The sequence below is a fragment of the Chinchilla lanigera genome, unplaced genomic scaffold (genome assembly GCF_000276665.1).
Source record: "Chinchilla lanigera isolate Chin_1 unplaced genomic scaffold, ChiLan1.0 scaffold00099, whole genome shotgun sequence".
NCBI lineage: Eukaryota > Metazoa > Chordata > Mammalia > Rodentia > Chinchillidae > Chinchilla > Chinchilla lanigera.
In genome coordinates, this window is record NW_004955500.1 from 235,648 (window position 1) to 248,103 (window position 12,456).

At 33.9% G+C, this 12,456-nt stretch overlaps 1 protein-coding gene across 4 annotated transcripts in view; it reads left to right on the top strand.

Annotated features, from left to right (window-relative positions):
• Positions 1–12,456, top strand: part of Cntn1 (contactin 1) — a 385,843-nt gene that overhangs the window by 80,944 nt on the left and 292,443 nt on the right. For 3 of the 4 annotated variants that reach the window (XM_005406569.2, XM_005406565.2, XM_005406567.2), the window contains exon 2: positions 10,249–10,296. The exons of the other annotated variant lie outside the window; for it this stretch is intronic. The gene's annotated coding sequence lies outside the window, so the exon portion shown is untranslated. The remainder of the gene's footprint in view (positions 1–10,248; positions 10,297–12,456) is intronic. 4 annotated transcript variants of the gene reach the window in all.

The following is a 12,456-nucleotide window of genomic DNA, read 5'->3' on the forward strand; positions in this document are numbered from 1 at the left end:
ATTGGAGCAATCATACTTCATTTGTCTGTAATCATACACTATGTGAATGAAGCACAGCATGTTGTGAATAGATGGATTCATAGCCAGGTACCTAGGAAAGGAACTTTAAATGTGAAATGAGGAATCTAAAGCCAGAGGGTAAAAAGAACCACAACCAGTTTGGTATAAACAATAGGGAAGAAGTGAAGTAGGGAAAAGGTGGGTTATCCTTGTTCAAGTGCTATGTGTTTAGAACATTAACTTTATAGTTATACTTGTAGAACTTTTGCCATATTTTGATTATGTAGGAATTCAATATTCTGAGTTAAATATCTTGGCTTGCCAGGGGTGTATATAGATCAGTGGCATAGAACCTACATGGCAAGCACAAGGTTGTGAGCTTGATTCCAGGTACAAAAAACAAAATTCAGCTCACCAAAAAGAGATGTGAGTATTAATGTGTACCTTGATAAGTTCAAAATTCATAGTCAGCTGAAAGTAGGAAGCCATCCATGTATCTCAGGAGGCCAATCAGTTTATCGAGGCTGAGCCATAGGGAGGTTTATTTGAATCAGTGTTGCATAAAGTGGGAAAAGAATCTAGTTAGAAAGTTGTGATTGTTTAAGCAATAGAAGAAGGGCTTCTTTATGATGAGGACATTGGGACTGAAAGGATGTCGACATCATTAAAATCTCCTCTTCAGACACTGTTACTTTCCAAGGAGAAGTGGAATTAAAGTGCAGTCCTGTTTCAAGCTTGGATAAGGAGGAAAGAGAAGACTAAAGTATAATGAGCCTCGCTGTGTGCCACCTGCAAAATCTGATTCATCACTGCGTCTTCTAAGAGAAACAGAAATAAAGTCTGTGGGAAAAGAAGAGAGTGGTAGAGAGGACCAACGAAGAAGAGGGCCCAAGGTGTATCCAAGGGCTAGGAATAAAACAAAGGCATCTGAAAGAAGATGCTTTTCCAAGCAAAAAGGTGTAATACGGAGGATAAAGCTGCACAAATCCAAATGAACTCAGAATCATACTGATATTCTATGTAGCTTTTAACTTACTTATAATTAGGCAACTGACCTTGATGAGAAAACTTTTAGGAGCGTGCAAGAGGAGGGAACATTGTTAAGGAGCAGATTGGAAGTGAGATGCAGGCAGTATCAGTTTGTCCTGCGAGGGAAAGCAAGACAGGGTAGAAGGAGAATGATTTAAGTTTGAAATGAAAACCAAGAGTTTAAGATTCTCTTTTAGGAAACTGGGCATTGGAGGATGACATAGGGCTAGAAGTTTATGGTATGATGCTTAATTCTCCAGACTTACTTCCACAGTGATCCTTGTTATGGGAAGCAACTTAAATATAGATAAGGGGCAAAGTACATAACACTAACTATGTGGTGTATGGTTTGCTCTTTTTAGGATTGTGGACAGGAAAGAGAAGAAACATCATTGGGAATCGTTGTCCCCTTTCATTTTTCTGAAAGCAGATGAGTCTTTGTTTTACAGTAGACTTTCCTTTGCACCATCTTTTTCTCACTTTCCTTATCTTTTTGTTAAAAATAAGCTGGAGTATTTTGTCTTTCCGATAACTAAGGTATAAATTTTTAGAAGTACTTCTGTCATGAAATTCTAAATTACCCATTCTATCCAAATCAATTATATAACTTCTAAAAAGCTTAAAAGTACCCCAAAGTACTATGTTATTTTGACTCAAAATATTTCTTCCTTCAGAATATGTCTATATAACCCAACAGTCATGATAAAAATGTTTACCAATCAATCAGTAAACAAACTTTTAGTAATTGATGTTTCATAAACAAAAGTACATAAACATTGCTTTGGTTGATGCATCTGCCCTTTTAAAGATAAATGCAATGCAACCACCATATCTCAATTCTAATATTAACATTTATATAAAATAATACCTTCAATAAATTCTAACTCCATGAAATTAGTACTTCAATTAAAGAAAGTTGAATTCCAGATTTGTTGTGTGGGATAGACTGCTGATCAAAAATTTGATAAATTCCTATCCTACTCTTCTTTGTTGACTGAACAGGCACTTTGCATTTGAGAAAATGGTAGTTAAGTCATTTAATGTTTGCTTCTACATTCATTCATCATCTGCCACAGTGACGATTCAGACATTTTTCTTCCTTTCAAATTCTTGAAAAGCCATATGTATTTTTCAAAATATAAGAATAGAAATAGTTATGGTTTGTGTCTGGATGTCCCCACAAAGCCTAATGCTGTCATGGTTGGACAGGCTTTTCTGAGGTGGCTGAATCTACTTTGTGATTGATTCATGGTCCAATGCTTGGATTAAGGGTGTGACTGCTACACCTGCCCTAGAGTGGGTAGACTGGATACAATATAAGGGACAGAAATAGGCTTCTCTTTCTCTCTCTCTGCTTGTTGCTTTTGTTGTTTTCCACTATAATGAACTATTGCTCCTCTGCCATGTGCCACTCTGCCTTGGAGCCAGTTGATTATGGGCTGAAACCTCAAAAAACTGTGAGCTCAATAAACCCTTCCTCCCTTAACTTGTGGGTATTGGGTATTTTGTCTCAGCAATGAGAAAAGTAGCTAAGACAGGTATGTAGACCTAGGAAATGATTTTAATATGCATAACATTTTATTGGTTTAAATGTGTTAAACCTATGGGGTGAGTGAACAGAATGAACCCAGAGAGATTTCCAAAAACAAAACTTACATTAAAAGTGTTAGCTTTATGAGGGTGCTCAGCATTATTTATTTATAAAATGTTTTTGACTGACACTTTATTCTATGTTGCATTCTGAGTTATTCGTGGCACATGTTAGACATGCTTCCTATTCATAAGCAAATCTTGCACAAAAGACAAAACACAATTCCAAACCAATGTGTCAGCAGCATTAGCTTACACGATATACATTTTAAGTTTAGTATTGGACACAGGACTGCAGGTATGATCTGACCTAATGCAGTCTTCACAGAACTGATTTTTATCATGCTTATCACTTCTTTTGTCTGAAATTTAAGATTCATGAAAGTAAATACATTTGAGTTATTTCTGTTGATCATTACTGTATTTGCAATGCCTGGAAATATCGGGTACATAGAATAAGCCCAGTATATTTTTGTTAATGATTTTTTGTATCCTTCATTAAGGAAATATATATATATATGTATGTATGTATATATATACATAGATGTATATATATACACATATATATAACTATGGTTGCTAATAAAATTTATATATCTATATATCTATGTCTATATCTAGATATATCTTTATAAATATTCTGAATTTAGAAATTCGGGTTTTCAGATTTTTGTTTGATGTTTTCCCTTGCCTGCTTTTAAAGCCAAGGCTTCATCTTGTGTAAGTATAATTTAAAGTCAATAGTTTTTACTGGTTTGCAGAAGCTAGGAAGAGTACAATGCACAAATATGTAATTGCAAACAAAAGAACTGCAAGGTAAGAAAATGACTTGGCTGACATAAGTGGGCTGAGCTGATCAGAGAAGACAGATGAGGTTGAAAAAAACTGGACACCAGAGAATTTTTCTGAAAATTAGGATTCATATGTAAGGATTGGTGATGGAAGGAGATTCAGATTTTAAAGACTTCCTTGGAAGATTCCCAAGCATAATGAGTTTTCTGTAGTTAGAATGGAAGGCAGTAGCAGGAGGGCACTAATGATTAAAGTGTTTCAAGGGAATTTCAGTGCCTAGAGTTCATTTTTGAATGTTCCACTAAAGAGAAGAAATGGATCTATCAGTAGTTCTGTCATCCATGAGAGGGAAATGTGCAATCTCTCATGCAACATCTAGTAAAATAACAATGGTAGGAAATGTATTTAAGCTGGTGAAAATTTCCAGTGAGAAAGCTGAGACTTGTGATTATCAATCTTTGTGAAAAATTAACAAATACTCAATGTGATAAAGTCCATACTTTGAAAATAATATTCCTCTGCTTCCTTCTCAATCCAATTTCATGAAGATCTGCACAAGTCACACATTTAACTCTCATCTCCATATAATTTAGCTACTTGGATCTTTTTCATTATGATGAGAAACATTTAAATTATGCTCTTAAACTCTTACTTTTCAATGAGTTTTAAATGTTTCTCTAGCTTTTTTAAAATCAAAACTTACTAAAGTCCTTGAGAGAGCAAGTAGAGCAAAGTCCTAAGAAGATTAAAAATATTTAATAAGAAAGTGTATTTTTCAATCTAATATACAGAAGAGAAAATTTTAAAATAAATGTAGGTACTATATTTGAAGAATAGCTAACACATTCCAGGGAAGTGTGCAGTTAATCCCCCACCACCACCATAATGATGTTTCCTTAGGTGTATGTCCTTCTTTAGATCTTAATTTGGGAAGCAATTTAAATCGAGGATACAATTACCAAGAAACCCAGATCTTACACAGTTTAGTTTTAGTTCTGTAATTCTAGTCTCCATTATATTTTCAAAGCAACTGAACCTTTTTGCTTACATGTCTAAGCAGAATATCCTGATATGGGGTAGCATACATCCATATTATTGTAAAGAGTCCATGGCTCATCTTTACTTTTATTTTGTTAACTTTTTACTTCTTGGGTAAAACCTTTTTTCTAATCACATGTAAAGTATGAACATACTTCACGTCTGGAAATCAGCATTTAGAAATTGGGGTGTGTGGGTATGTAAATCCATGAATTTAAAAAAAATTATAGGAAGACTTAGATGAAAAATTTTGTTATTTGTGAATTTTTATTATAGTTCAAGGTCTGCACTAAACCAAAGAATGAAGACAGTGGTTTGTTGAAATAGAAAAAAAATTGTCCTGGGCAGCACTGTTACAAACAAATAAAAACAAACTCTAGATATAAAAAATGTACTGTGAGTGCTATGCTACTGTACTATTACTTAGTGAGTCAACGGTACATACAATACATTTTCATTTTATAAAACAAAAGATATTTGATTAACGTAGTGTGGCTTGTGAATTATCTATTGTAAATACCACAACTGTTTACAGCATTTGCCTCATTCCACATGATGTACTGTGATGCTATGACAGCCTATAAAATTGATATTTTTTATTGTTACTTTGTTCTCTATAACTGTCCTCTTTTATTAAAAATGGGCCTGAAATTCTAGTCCTTGTGTTCTACCAGCAAATGGGTATTTGGAACTCATGAGTGAATTCCTATAACCTCTAAGACCTTAAGACTAAGAGTTCCAGATATTTCAATTATTTGACACATCTAATATGAGTAAAGTCTCTTGGAAAATACTAAAATTCTTTAAACTATACACTTAAAATGGGTAGCAGTATTCTGCACATTATAAATTATACCTTATAAATTATATCTCAATGTCAACTTTTTGCTTTTGTTTTAAGAGAGAACTAGGACAGAATTTTATTTGTAGCCAGTATTGATTTGTGACTTGAAATTCTTGGATATACTGTGAGGTCAGTTAGTCAAGTTATATTTTTCTTTTTTTTTGTTTTGTTTTGTTTTGTTTTGTTTTTTTCCCAGTACCGGGAATTGAACTCACGACCTTGCACTTGTGAGGCAGGCGCTGAGCCACTGAGCTAAATCCCCAGCCCCAGTCAAGTTATATTTTTTTTTGTTTTTTTTTTTTTTTTTGTTTTGTTTTTTTTTGGTTTTTCTCCGGTCCGGGAACCGAACTCACAACCTTGCGCTTGCCAGGCAGGCGCTTTTGCCACTGAGCTAAATCCCCAGCCCTCAAGTTATATTTTTATGACTTAAACTGATGCTTTCTCTTTTGATACCTTCCCAACTTTAAGAATGTTCCATGCACTTCTATTTAAGAAATGAGAAAAGATAAACAGTTTTTCCTCTATCCTTCCTCTCTCTTCCTGTCTTTTCCTGTTTTAGTTCTACGTAAGGAACAGTTTTCATACCATTTCCACATCTCCAAAGTCCCTAGCCTATCTTTGAAGCTGGGCAGAGCTGACTTTGTAGAGTTCACTTGTCACTCTTACATAGCTCGCTGCATTGATATCTGCAGTTGCTGTCCTCCTCAAACTCTCTGAATTAGTTAAGCCCCTTGGCAACATGTTTTCATTGAATGTCTTCTTTTTGGTTTTGGCTTCAGTGACCCACCTTTAATTTGTCATACCTTTCACTGACCACACATTTTCAGTGTTCTGTGTTTTTGGCTCTTGTTGGTGTGGCTTCTCCCAGCCCTAGTTTCTCCTCACCGTGTTCTGTAATTCTCGCAGCATTAACTTTTACACCTCAGCAAAAATGGCAGCCAGATCCACAACTCTAGCCTTGACCTCCCTCATAATTTCAGGTACAGATTTTAAGTTTTCTTTTATATTTCTCCATTTTCTGTCATTGAACTCTAAAAGTTATTTTCTTTCTTCTTTCAGACTCTTTCTCCAAATCTCAAGTAATAGCACATCTGTACAAAGTCAAATATGCTAGAACTTTCATGGTATCCTTCATTGCATGTTTTTCCATTCCTTACATCCAAAAATAAAAGCATATAGAACTGAACAAATCCTGTCAAGTCTATCTTGAACTTTTCTGAAATCTTTCTTTGTTTTCATGCTTATAAGTTTTCCCTAGAATTTAAAGGTAAGGAAGGGGCTAATGTTACATGTTCAGTAGAACCCTCTTACATGGCATTTCACTTTTTCATGGTTTTTGTTACCCTTAACCAACCAGGATCAGAAAATAGTAAATGTCAAATTTCAGAAATAAACAAATCGTGAGTTTTAAACCATGTCTTGTTCTGAGTAGCATGATTAAATCTCGTGCCATCTTGCTCTGTCCTGAGGAGGATGTGAATCTTTTATCTGCCCAGCACACCCACACTTCATCCTCTACCTCATTTTGGTTACTTGCTAAACATGCCACTTATCAGATTGACTAACGTGATGCTGTGGTAACCCTTAGTTTTCTTGATAATGGACCCAAAGATCAAGAATACTGATGTTGGAAATGAATATATGTCAGAAAATCCATAAAATGCTATTTCAAGTGAAAGATAAAAGTTTTCAGGAAGAAAAGAAAAGCAATATTTTCATTGTAGAGACTCAGTTCCTCAAATAAAATGTCAAATTCACCTAGGGTGTCTGCCAGAAAATCTTGTTCTCAATCCCTCCTCTGTTTTTTTTTGGGGGGGGGGTCGGGAATTGGATTATTTAGTAATTCTTTTTGTGCGTTACTTCTACTTCTCATTTTTTAAAATAGAGAAGAGTTTAACTTTCCTCAACATTCTTTACTTGTTACTTAAAATTTTATCAAGGAGGCTTATAATTTAAAGGCTAGCTCTCCGGTGTCACTTGGATGTGTATCTACACCTGAAGAAATAATTAGTTATGGAGTCAGAGAATAAACAGCAAGTCTTAAGAGGATTTCTTTCACACTGAGCTTCCCAAGGTTCTGAATTAACAATGGCCAGGGATTGAACCTAATTATAAGTATATCCTCTAAGAAGTTTGCTGTCACTTAAGACATTCTTTTAAATGTGCTTATTTTGAATCAAGTCATGAAAGGAAAGTGTTTTCTTTTATATCAGCTATAAAGCAGTTGAGAAATACTTTGAGATTCAATACAGCAAAATCCCTAAAGTTAAATAAAACTGAGAAGAAAAGTTACGTTTCTTTTTAAAAGAAGAAATGAAATATAAAAAGTGGCATTTCCTCTTTGTACCTGCTTATCAAAGGACAGGAACAATCCAAGTAAAATAGCATACGTTTGGCTAACTTATGAAAGCTTTTTGTAGATAAGCACAGTTCAGAGCAATTTGGTTCTGGTTTCTGATCCTGCCAGTCATTAGTCTAAAAGTCTAAATCTCCCCAAAGCAGGTGCAGTTCTGGAACAAATGTAAAGATGTTGACTCTGGATTTCTAAGTTCTTTGAACCATTTATTTTTCTCCTAAAAATGTTTCAAACCCAAGCATAGTCTAAAAATTAGATCCTATGAAAATAATATCCTGTAACAGTGGTGGTGTACCTATATGCTGTAGCAGGCTGTTTGTATTAGCGAAAGCTCTAAAATTTTGCCTGAAATCATTGTCTTATAAAAATAAGATCCTAAAAAATAATGTGCTATTCTCAACCATGGTCCTACCACACCTAAGAGACACCTGCTTTGGAAGACATAGCAGAATCAATATATGAATATAAAAGAGACATTCTGTGCTTTTATTATAGCAGTGGTCTCTATTTACCTAAACAAGCTAACAATAACAAAGTAAAACAAACAACATATTCATGAGTGCTAGAATTTGAAATCTTTAGAAATCACTGTGAAATACAGATATTCTTTGTTTAATGACTACCTATTAATGACTGTTTGGACTAATAGCCAAGGCATGCTGTTTAGACTTGCATCTTGCTTATGGAGTCTAAATGTCCTTTTTATATTACAGTACACCTTGTTTATACAATACTGTAACTTTGCTGACTGTACTGTATAGTGCTGTAGTTTTATGTTCTGTTATACATTATAGTACTTCATGTAAGAAATATTCAAATAACAGCAAAGTCAACAAGTTGGAGTTTAATAACAAAATCACAATAACAGACAAAAACAAAACAAAGGAAAAACAATAAAAATGATATAGGGTTTCAAAACAAAATGATATGAATTAACAGTGGTTGTTATATTACCTGTTAACTTCAATGAAGTTGCTCGGATCACTAGATGTAAGAAGGCAAGATTGAGCAAACCATTAAAGAGAATAAAAAATAATTTAAAAAACCATTAGAAATGATACAGAGCTTCACTAAACAAGATGGTAGCAATTCACCAATGGTTGTTATATTGCATATTGTTGTCTTCAAATTAATTCTTCAGATTACCAGATATAAGCATGCAAAATTGGTCAAAAAATTTAAGCATGAACTGTTCCTGTCAATAAACCAACTCTCCTTGCAGGAACTTAATTTGGTTGTTAAATGAGGAATGTCTGTATTTATGTACAATGAGTTCACACTAATACAAAAGTCATGATTTGGGGGAAATTTGAAAGAAGTGATTAGACTTGGACTAAATGATCGTGGGAAGTTACCTGTCTTATAGTTTGTCTAAAATGGGCAGGGTGGGAGGATGACCTGTAGACTTATTGTTTACTTATACCAATTGGGGAAAAAGATAATGAATCTTCTAAATAATTAGGCTTTGGAATTTATGACTATTAGGTATTTGGAATACATGAGACAAAAGTCCTGTGCTGATATGTGTCAGAGATCTCTGAATAAATTTCCTTTTCTTTCTTAATGATTGTATGTGAAACAATTATTTCTTCCCCAGTGATTTGGAACAAAAATATAGTGCAAGTTTTGTTATAATACCCCGTATGAGCTAACAGAAAGGATGGCCATTGTTATTTCTGCCTTCCATAAAATTAGATTGTTTCACTAATTTTCTTTTAACCAGTATCTGGGTTGAAATGAGTCACCAAACTAAAGTACAAAATAGAGTAACCCAGAAGCAATATCGTTGGGTGGGCAGAGGCGCACAAAGGCCCCTAAATTGAATTGTGTCTGTGTAGACACTAAGTCTTCTCAAATGTTCTCTATTACAGCCCAAATGGACCTCTGTTGATTTATGTAATGTCTGTTTGTGTTTTGGTTTTTGCATCTAATTTTAGGTTTTCTCAGGAGAAAGAGTGTTTTTCCATTAGAGTGGCAATGAAAATGATCAAAATAATCAAGATTTGGAAATCTGAAGCACTCTTCCTGTTCTCTTCCTTCTATAAATTTTTCACTAGTCATCATGTGAGAATAAATATTTTAGAATACTAGTTAGATGTAATCTTTGTCTCAACACATAAGGAATTGTTAATTCTTGAATTTTATGACAACAATATTTCAGTTGGTTTAAGTACTGCTACCTATCTCTGTGGATATGTACACAATTTTCAAAAAAGCTTCAATCTAGTCTTACAGTTTTGCATCATAAAACGGAACAAACTGAGCAGTGGTATTATTATATTTTTATTTGGATCATCAATTTTTAATATAAGTCAATAATGCTGAATAAGGTGGTACTTTGGATGCAAACCATTATAAGCTATGAAAAAAATCAGAAAAGGTCAAACTCTCTTAGCCTGAATATATTTATTGATTTTATAAATGTACTTTAAAAATGTACTGAAATCTTACTGTAAAGCTCAAAGAAGAAATTTAAGACTTCTATGGCATTAAATTTTAACTGATTTTCTATAGATCATAACTAAAAATTTTTATTACAAGTAGACAAAGTTTAATCTTCAAGTTAACTAACTGTAACTTCATAATTATTGGTTTGTAGATATCCACTTTGGACCATTTCTGAAGCTGAATTCAGAATAATTGTAAGGTAAGCTAGCCACATCTGCATGTGTACATGTTAATTTTAAGGGATAAAATACGTAGCAAAACAGTATGTAATGAAATAGTCAGCCATTTTTCTAGTTGATGAAGACCCAGTAATACTCTGGTCCATGACATGCACTCAGAGATACTGTTTCATTTTTAAGTTTTTATAATATTTTTCTATGTAAAAAGATAATCAAAAGGCATGATGAATTGCTTGTGTCCTCTCTGCAAGTACCCGTATAACATACAAAGTGATTAACAACCAATTTGACTGTATAGTGCAGCACCCAATATTACTGTTTTATTGAGAGGACGGAACCCAGTGTGGATGTGTCATGAAATTATTAATAAGAATAATAACACAGTGAATACTACTTACTTAATTTTGATATAATTCAAGCACTGTACCAAGTACCTTATATATTTTATATCCTTTAAGCCTCTGGCAATCCTAGGTCATAAAGTTTTTATTATCATTTTTTCACATCTCCAAAGGAATATGAAGTGCATCTCAGGTTATGTAGCAGTAAGTGGCTCGTTTACTTAAGTCTGTCAGACTCAATTTTGATTTCCTACAACTATGTAAACTATCTGAGAAAGACAATTGTTCAGTGATATCATGGAAAGACTTTGGGTGGAAGAAAAGATGAGAAGGTCATCCTTTCCTCTCTGATTGCCACTAACAGCAGCGTGAAAGAGCATATAGACAAACACCGCGGTAGAGGAGAATGAAGCATGTTTGAGGAAAATGTAATGGATTATGGTAGATGGAGGTGTGTGAATTTCCTTTGTTGGTAAGAGTGTGATTGTTTGAGCTTCATAACTGCTCCTCTATCTCTAAGGTTATACCTGCAAAATGCAGGACTCTATTGTGTTGTTTCATAGTTGAGTAAAATGATCCACAATGTGATTGGGTAACCAGTTAGCAAAAACCACCAATGAAATGTTGGCATTACCTAATTCTGCCAGTGTGCGAAATGATGGCTGGATCCTAAGCTAATCAGTGGGAGGAAAGAAGGAGGTGCTCAGGCTGTTGCTGGGAGACAAATACAAAAGTCAAAGACAAAGACAAAAGTGATGATGTTGTTGACACATTAGGTAAAAGGAATAAAGGAGAAACAAGAGCATATCGTTTTAAATTTCCTTCTATAGTAAAAGAAAACTTTTTCAAAATAGATAGAAATGGAAACAAAAACAGTTTTGTTGGAGTTTGGTTTCCCTATCTGCTTTTGAAGGATCAAAGGGACACAGGTTCAAATATCCTGCAGCACACAGGAAGTTCAATGAACGAAGGAGGTAATGACTGGGTCTTAACTCCATTAAAGATTTTACAGGGGAAATTTCTCTGAAGAAATTAATATAAAAATTGGAGAACATGAGCTGGTATTTCAAACATAATTTTCAGGTAAATTAAAAAACACTAAACTTGAAGTTATATGTGAAATGAAACCCAAAGAAATGTCTAATTTTTCAAATTTGAGGTTTATTCATTTCTTGGCAATATAATGTTGATTTTTAAAAAATAAAGTAGAATAAAAGATGATCATTAAAATTCTTTAATAATTTACCTGAAACATAGGTCTTGTAAACATTTATTTCAATTTGCTGCTGACAGTGTTGCTTTTTCTTTTTTAATCTGGTATTGCCACTATTCTGTTAGCAGTCTTTCTGATAAAAAAATTAAAACCCATGTATTTGAGATCAAAATACTCATTCATCTATTACCCCCATGAATATGTGAATTAGATAGTAAACAAACAAGATAAAGAATGGCAACTCTTCTTAGGCTCCAAGTTCATTTTGAGAGATGTCTTTCAGTGATGCTGAGATTAATATTAAGGACTAAGCACTACTTTTTCTTAACATTAGTGAAAAAGTTCAGTACATGTGCAATGTGGTTACAGATTTCTTTCCAATGAATTCATTTCATTTCATTCATGGATTACACTTTTGCAATATTTAATCAGTATCTATTAGAGGCTAAATTCTGAGCTAACCATTAAAAAAATAGATGTGGTTCCCTTTTCAAGATGATCACAGGTAGTAGGTTAAAAGCACACAAGCAGGGGCTGGGGATTTAGCTCAGCGGCAAAGCGCCTGCCTGGCAAGCGCAAGGTCGTGAGTTCGGTTCCTGGTACCGGAGAAAAACCAAAAAAATAAA